The sequence below is a fragment of the Choristoneura fumiferana genome, chromosome 17 (genome assembly GCF_025370935.1).
Source record: "Choristoneura fumiferana chromosome 17, NRCan_CFum_1, whole genome shotgun sequence".
Lineage (NCBI taxonomy): Eukaryota > Metazoa > Arthropoda > Insecta > Lepidoptera > Tortricidae > Choristoneura > Choristoneura fumiferana.
The window spans coordinates 18,315,195-18,321,194 of record NC_133488.1 but is presented as its reverse complement, the minus strand read 5'-3'; the positions used below and the strand labels follow the sequence as shown (position 1 = coordinate 18,321,194).

The window sequence follows — 6,000 nt, the reverse complement described above, 5'->3', positions numbered from 1 at the left end:
TAGTTCAGAGCTAACTATATACGACGATTGACCGAAATGGATTCGAAATTAACCATGTTGCTGTTTTTTAGTTCAGTTATCAATATTATTAATACTCGTGTTATAATAACCAGATATGACGAAAGTGTGTGTAATCTGGATTCTCAGACAGTGAAAGATATAGCTTCGTACAAAAATGTTACGCAGAGGATTATGGATGAAATCAGAAACAAAGGTTTGGGTCAAAGAACTTTTGAACAGTAAGTTAACTAGACAAAATTATTGTTTTAATTTTATTTTATGATATTTGTGATTTTTATTAAATAAACTGATTATTAAAGAAATTTAAATTACTATGTCTAATTCATAAAATTAAAGTTTTCCCATTTATTTTAATAAATCCCATCTTCATTAAATGGATGATTATTTTAATTTTCTTTAAATTCAAAATAAACTTGAGTTAAGCGTCTTATTCATTCATACCGCTTAAAAAGCTTAGAAATTATGAATATTTAGTAGCTAGCATATTTCCGACTATAAAAAAATAGTTTGGAAATCGTAACTGTTTTGCTAGGTACTCGTAATAATTATACAAATCAAAAACCGGTCAAGCAAGAGCATGTCGAGCCATGCTCCGTTCCCGACCGTCACAATAGGCGGACTTAAAATAAGACTTTTGTGTAGCACTGACAACTAGACAAAGACCACAGACTATCAACGCAATCGAAAACGAGATTTATTTGACCTTCAAGCATATCCGTCCCCATAATCTTAATAGCGCGAAGTAGAATTTCAACTTCAGGGGTACAGCGCTATCTATCGCCAAATTGGGTAACTTATTTTCAGGCTAGAACTAGTATGTATGTTGATGGTGTTTCAGAGGTAATTCTTTATTATATGAACCGATTTCATTATTTATTTTTTTATTTGAAAGAATATACTTTTAGCGTGACCTAATAGGTACTTTAAGAAAAAAAATGCACGCCGTGGCGGTTACATTACAATCTTAAATATCAATTATCTTAGTTCCGGTAGGTACAGACGGACAATATTTGAACTGCAACCCAGCTGCAAAATGGCAGTTCGAGTGCAGTTTTGATGCAGTTACACCAACTGCATCACAACTGCAAACCAACTGTGCAGTCCGCTTGCAGTTGCCGTGCAGTCCTGTCAACCGCACGCCGACTGCAAGCCGGCTGCACGGTTGTGATGCAGTCGTATTGCAGTTGGAATGACTGCATTGTAACTGCAATGCCCCCTGTCGCAGTTCTATTGCAGTCATATTGTAGTTTCTTCAACTGCAATATGACTGCATTACGACCGTGAAGCCGGCTTGCAGTCAGTGTGTCAAACTATAAGGGTTCCCAGTTGTTGACTACGGAACCCTTAAAAACAGATTGCCTTAATTGTATTTGTTGACAATCAGTAACATGCTTTTATTTGTTTTAGATTTTCTGCCTTTCTGGACAAATTTGGAGCACGTCCATCCGGAACTAAGAATTTGGAAAACGCTATTGATCATATGATAAACCTAACCAGAGAAAACGGAATTACAGATGTCACAACTGAGGAAGTAGATTTAAGTATTCCGTGACCAGTCTTCTAATGTCCATAGCATATATTTTGTGTACAATTTTAGTCCCATTAATATTTTTAGGGTCACAGTTTTTAATTTATTTACATTTATTACATTAGATATATTTGTAGGAATGTAGACCCAGATTACCTTTAATTAGCTTCTGATATTTCTCATACTCATCACACTCACATATCAAATATAATTTTAAAATAGATTCTGTGCTTCAAACGAGACAAGGAGTCTAAGTATCTTAGTTTTTTGCTGGGTTTTAAATTTTCATGGAAATTTCAGTACGCGAATCTAAGTTGTGCTTGAACGGTTTTTTATATTTCAGGCACCACATTGGGTCCGCGGCCATGAGGCTATTTCAATGATTCTCCCGCGCCAAAAAAATATAGCAGTTATTGGACTCGGAACCAGCGTTGGCACCCCAATAGAAGGAATAACAGCAGAAGCTGTTATTGTTAGCAGTTTTCAAGAACTTGATCAAAAACTTGATTCAGATATAAAGGGAAAAATTGTTGTTTACGATGTACCGTTCATAAGCTACGGCGATACAGTTCAGTACAGATCACAAGGTGCTTCTAAAGCAGCTAAGAAAGGAGCAGTTGCATCATTGGTCCGATCAATAACTCCTTTTTCAATGTATTCACCCCACACAGGAGCCCAATACTATGATGGTAACGTATCTAAGATTCCTGCAGCAGCAATCACCCATGAAGATGCTGACTTATTGCACAGATTACAAGATCAAGGAGAAAAAATATTTTTAAAAATCGAAATGTCCAGTACATTTGACACGACTAAATCACGAAACACTATCATAGATGTCAAAGGCAAGGATGATCCCGAAAAAGTAGTAATTGTTTCTGGACATATAGACAGTTGGGACGTGGGACAAGGGGCTATGGACGACGGAGGTGGAATGATAATTAGTTGGTTAGCACCTGTAGCTTTGCATCATTTGAATTTAAAGCCAAGAAGAACGCTCCGAGCCATCTTGTGGACGGCGGAAGAACCAGGTTTAGTTGGTGCGCAAGCATATCTGAAGAAGCATATGAGTGAACTGAAAAATATAAATTTTATAATGGAATCTGATGAAGGAACATTTAAGCCACGCGGTTTATCGGTAGCAGGATCTACTGAGGCGCGTTGTCTGATAGCAGAAATATTGAAACTCTTCTCGCCGATTGACAAACTTGAAGAAACTGACTATCCTGGGTCTGACATTACTTTAATTGTGGATAAGGGCGTGCCGGGAGCATCTCTGCTGAATGACAATGAGCGGTATTATTGGTTTCATCACAGCGAGGCTGACACGCTGAACGTCCTGAATATGACGGATGTAATCGACTGCGCTGCGTTTTGGGCGGCCGTGTCGTACGTGATTGCGGATATGCCCACAGATATTCCTCGCGTTTCTCCTATTTATACTTAAATAAAATTATATTACTGATAGCCGCATTTTTGTACTGTAAGCCTGTTTTTTCATGTTAGTGATTACAAAAAATAAACGAACTAAAATAATTTCCTTGCTCACCCGCGACCTTAAAGAAAATTCAAGGAAATTATTTTAGTTCATTGATATGGACCTCCGCAAAGTAACGCCTGATTCAATAAATTATAAAAAATAAACGGTATTTATGACCGTAATACTGACACATACACAAAGAGTTATAAAAATTAATTGGCATCTCTTGGTGATAAATAATTAGATACATAATATATGTAAAATTTCTTTGCTTTATTTAAATGTATAGTATAGACTTAATATTTCAAAACATTCTATTTAATTTTTGAGTCTTCCTTTTCTTTGAATTAAAACTACTACGAGCTTAGAGCAATGCGGGCTTCCTGTCGGAAAAGAGGAGCCTTAGCGGTAGATTACCTTAAAATATTTATCTGCCACTTGACTGTAATGACGATGTAAGCATTTAAATAATACAACAAGTACACTAATAATTCGTTTACAGGTGACTCAAAAACTCACACATTGACAAGTAGTTCATCGGCGAGAAGTCGATTTATCGCTTGACCGTTTCGAAATTTTACGGGAGAGCGGACGGTAAAAATTTCCATTATGGACCGTCGATTTAGGGGGGGGGAGGGGGGAGGGGGGGGGGGGAGGGGGAGGGGGGAGGGCTACCCCCTGTACCATCCCCACCCCGCGGAACCCCATGGTTATGGAGATATCCATGGTTAAAGTTTTGAGGTTAGAATAGCGCTATTTAGTTATTAGAATTATATTTTTGGTTTCCTTACCATTTTCTCATTTCCGTATGTCTGATTACCATGGAATTACCATAGAATTACCATGGATTACCACGAAATGAGGGAGATATCACCGTGAAATGAAGGGGGAGGGGTATGGGGGAGGAGGGGTAAAATAAACTGGATTAAAGAAAGGAAAGGGGCGGGGCTTATGGGGGTAGCGGGGAAGTGGGGGAGGAGGGATAAAATAAACTGGATTAAAGGAAGGAAAGGGGCGGGGCTTAGGGGGGGTAGCGGGGAAGTGGGGGGGCTCTTAGCTTCTGTGACTACTCCGGCGCTGCGGGAAGAGCAGCCCTTCCGCCCTTGCGTGACAGCGCTGTCACGCAAGGGCGGAGGGCTGCTCTCCCTCCGCGCCTCCGATTTTTTATATACACTCTAGGGGTAGGGCAGACAAGTCCACGTGGATAGTGGGGTGCTCTGATTCGGTTTTGGGTATTTTTTGGATATTCATAATTATAATGACAATAAAACACAAAGAATTTTAATAACAGCTGTTTATTCAATTTTATAAATAATACATGCTTTATTTCCAAATACAAGACATACAATAATACTGTAATAACTACTGGAGAGTTGTTATTATTGTTAGCATTTTCTTAATTTAATTATTAGTATTGTTATTATTGTTAGCATTTTCTTAATTTAATTATTAGTATTGTTAATATTGTTAGCATTTTCTTAATTTAATTATTAGTATTGTTAATATTGTTAGCATTTTCTTAATTTAATTATTAGTATTGTTATTATTGTTAGCATTTTCTTAATTTAATTATTAGTATTGTTAATATTGTTAGCATTTTCTTAATTTAATTATTAGTATTGTTATTATTGTTAGCATTTTCTTAATTTAATTATTAGTATTGTTATTATTGTTAGCATTTTCTTAATTTAATTATTAGTATTGTTAATATTGTTAGCATTTTCTTAATTTAATTATTAGTATTGTTAATATTGTTAGCATTTTCTTAATTTAATTATTAGTATTGTTAATATTGTTAGCATTTTCTTAATTTAATTATTAGTATTGTTATTCTTGTTAGCAATGTTAATAGTGTTAGTAATGTTAGTTTTAGTATTAGTAGTGTTAGTATGCAATAAAATATGTTTATAAAATTGAATGAGCCTCCTTATTCAATTTTATAAACATATTTTATTGCATTTAATAATTCTTCATATGCATCTAAATGATTCACCATAATTCTTCGCCTCCAGCTATATTCACATAGCCAGTCAGTAAAATTGTGTTTATTTTGGTTTTGTCTGAATTGTTTTTTTAGTCCTCTCCACTGGCTCTCGATTCGTTGAGTGTGTGTCCCGTCAGGTGCCACAAATTTGTTAGTTGGGTCACTATGATTGACCCTTTTATGTATATATCCATGCTCAGGAAGGCTCAGATATGCTCTCCAATAATCTGTGTGAATGATGGAACCTTCCTGAACATGTTTTTTTATAAGTGGCACCAATATGTCCGCAGACCTTTCGTTATCGGGACACACCTCAAGCCGCAGATCATCATTGCCATCTTCAATCATTCCGATGACCCAATGTCCTTCAATGTGTCTTCCACGATTGTATTTCCTTTTCCCAAATTTCGATTCGTCGATTTGAACTATTTTATTAGGGCCCCCTATCTTTCCTTGGGCCCTTTGATTTCTAATTGGTAAAGAGCTATTGTCTCCCGGCAATAACTAAACCAGTCGGCCACAGTTCTATGCGAAACAACCGAACCATCTTCAAACGCTAGCTCCTTTCTGGTTTGGTGATATGTCAGTCCCTCACTAAATGCGTACATGATTTGGAAGATTAGAGTGAGGGACAAGCGTGCATTCTCGAACCAGGTTCCAACTGCACGGGAGACTGGTTTGGTCCGGCAGTTGCTCTTTCGGCATCTAAATTTCCCAACTTGCCCAGCTTCTTTAGTAAATGACAATTGCCTTGCGGTGGTAGGCGCACATTTCTCAGTTGGAAGGAGACCTCTCTTCCTCCGCAAACTGGATACATTGCTCCGTGGATTCCCAATTTGGAGAAGATTTTTTCTTCCAGGTCCACATGGCTCTGTAACACAAAATTTACATTAAAATATGTGAATGCTGCTTCGCGCCGGGGGAGGGTCGGAGGGGGGGGTCAACAATCAATGTATACAAATTGCTTTAATGAACTTAAAATGGACA

At 37.2% G+C, this 6,000-nt stretch overlaps 1 protein-coding gene and 1 pseudogene across 1 annotated transcript in view; one reads left to right on the top strand and one right to left on the bottom strand.

Annotated features, from left to right (window-relative positions):
• LOC141437266 (formin-like protein) overlaps nucleotides 1-6,000 on the bottom strand; it is a 122,347-nt gene that overhangs the window by 53,001 nt on the left and 63,346 nt on the right.
• On the top strand, nucleotides 9-3,016 carry LOC141437269 (carboxypeptidase Q-like; annotated as a pseudogene).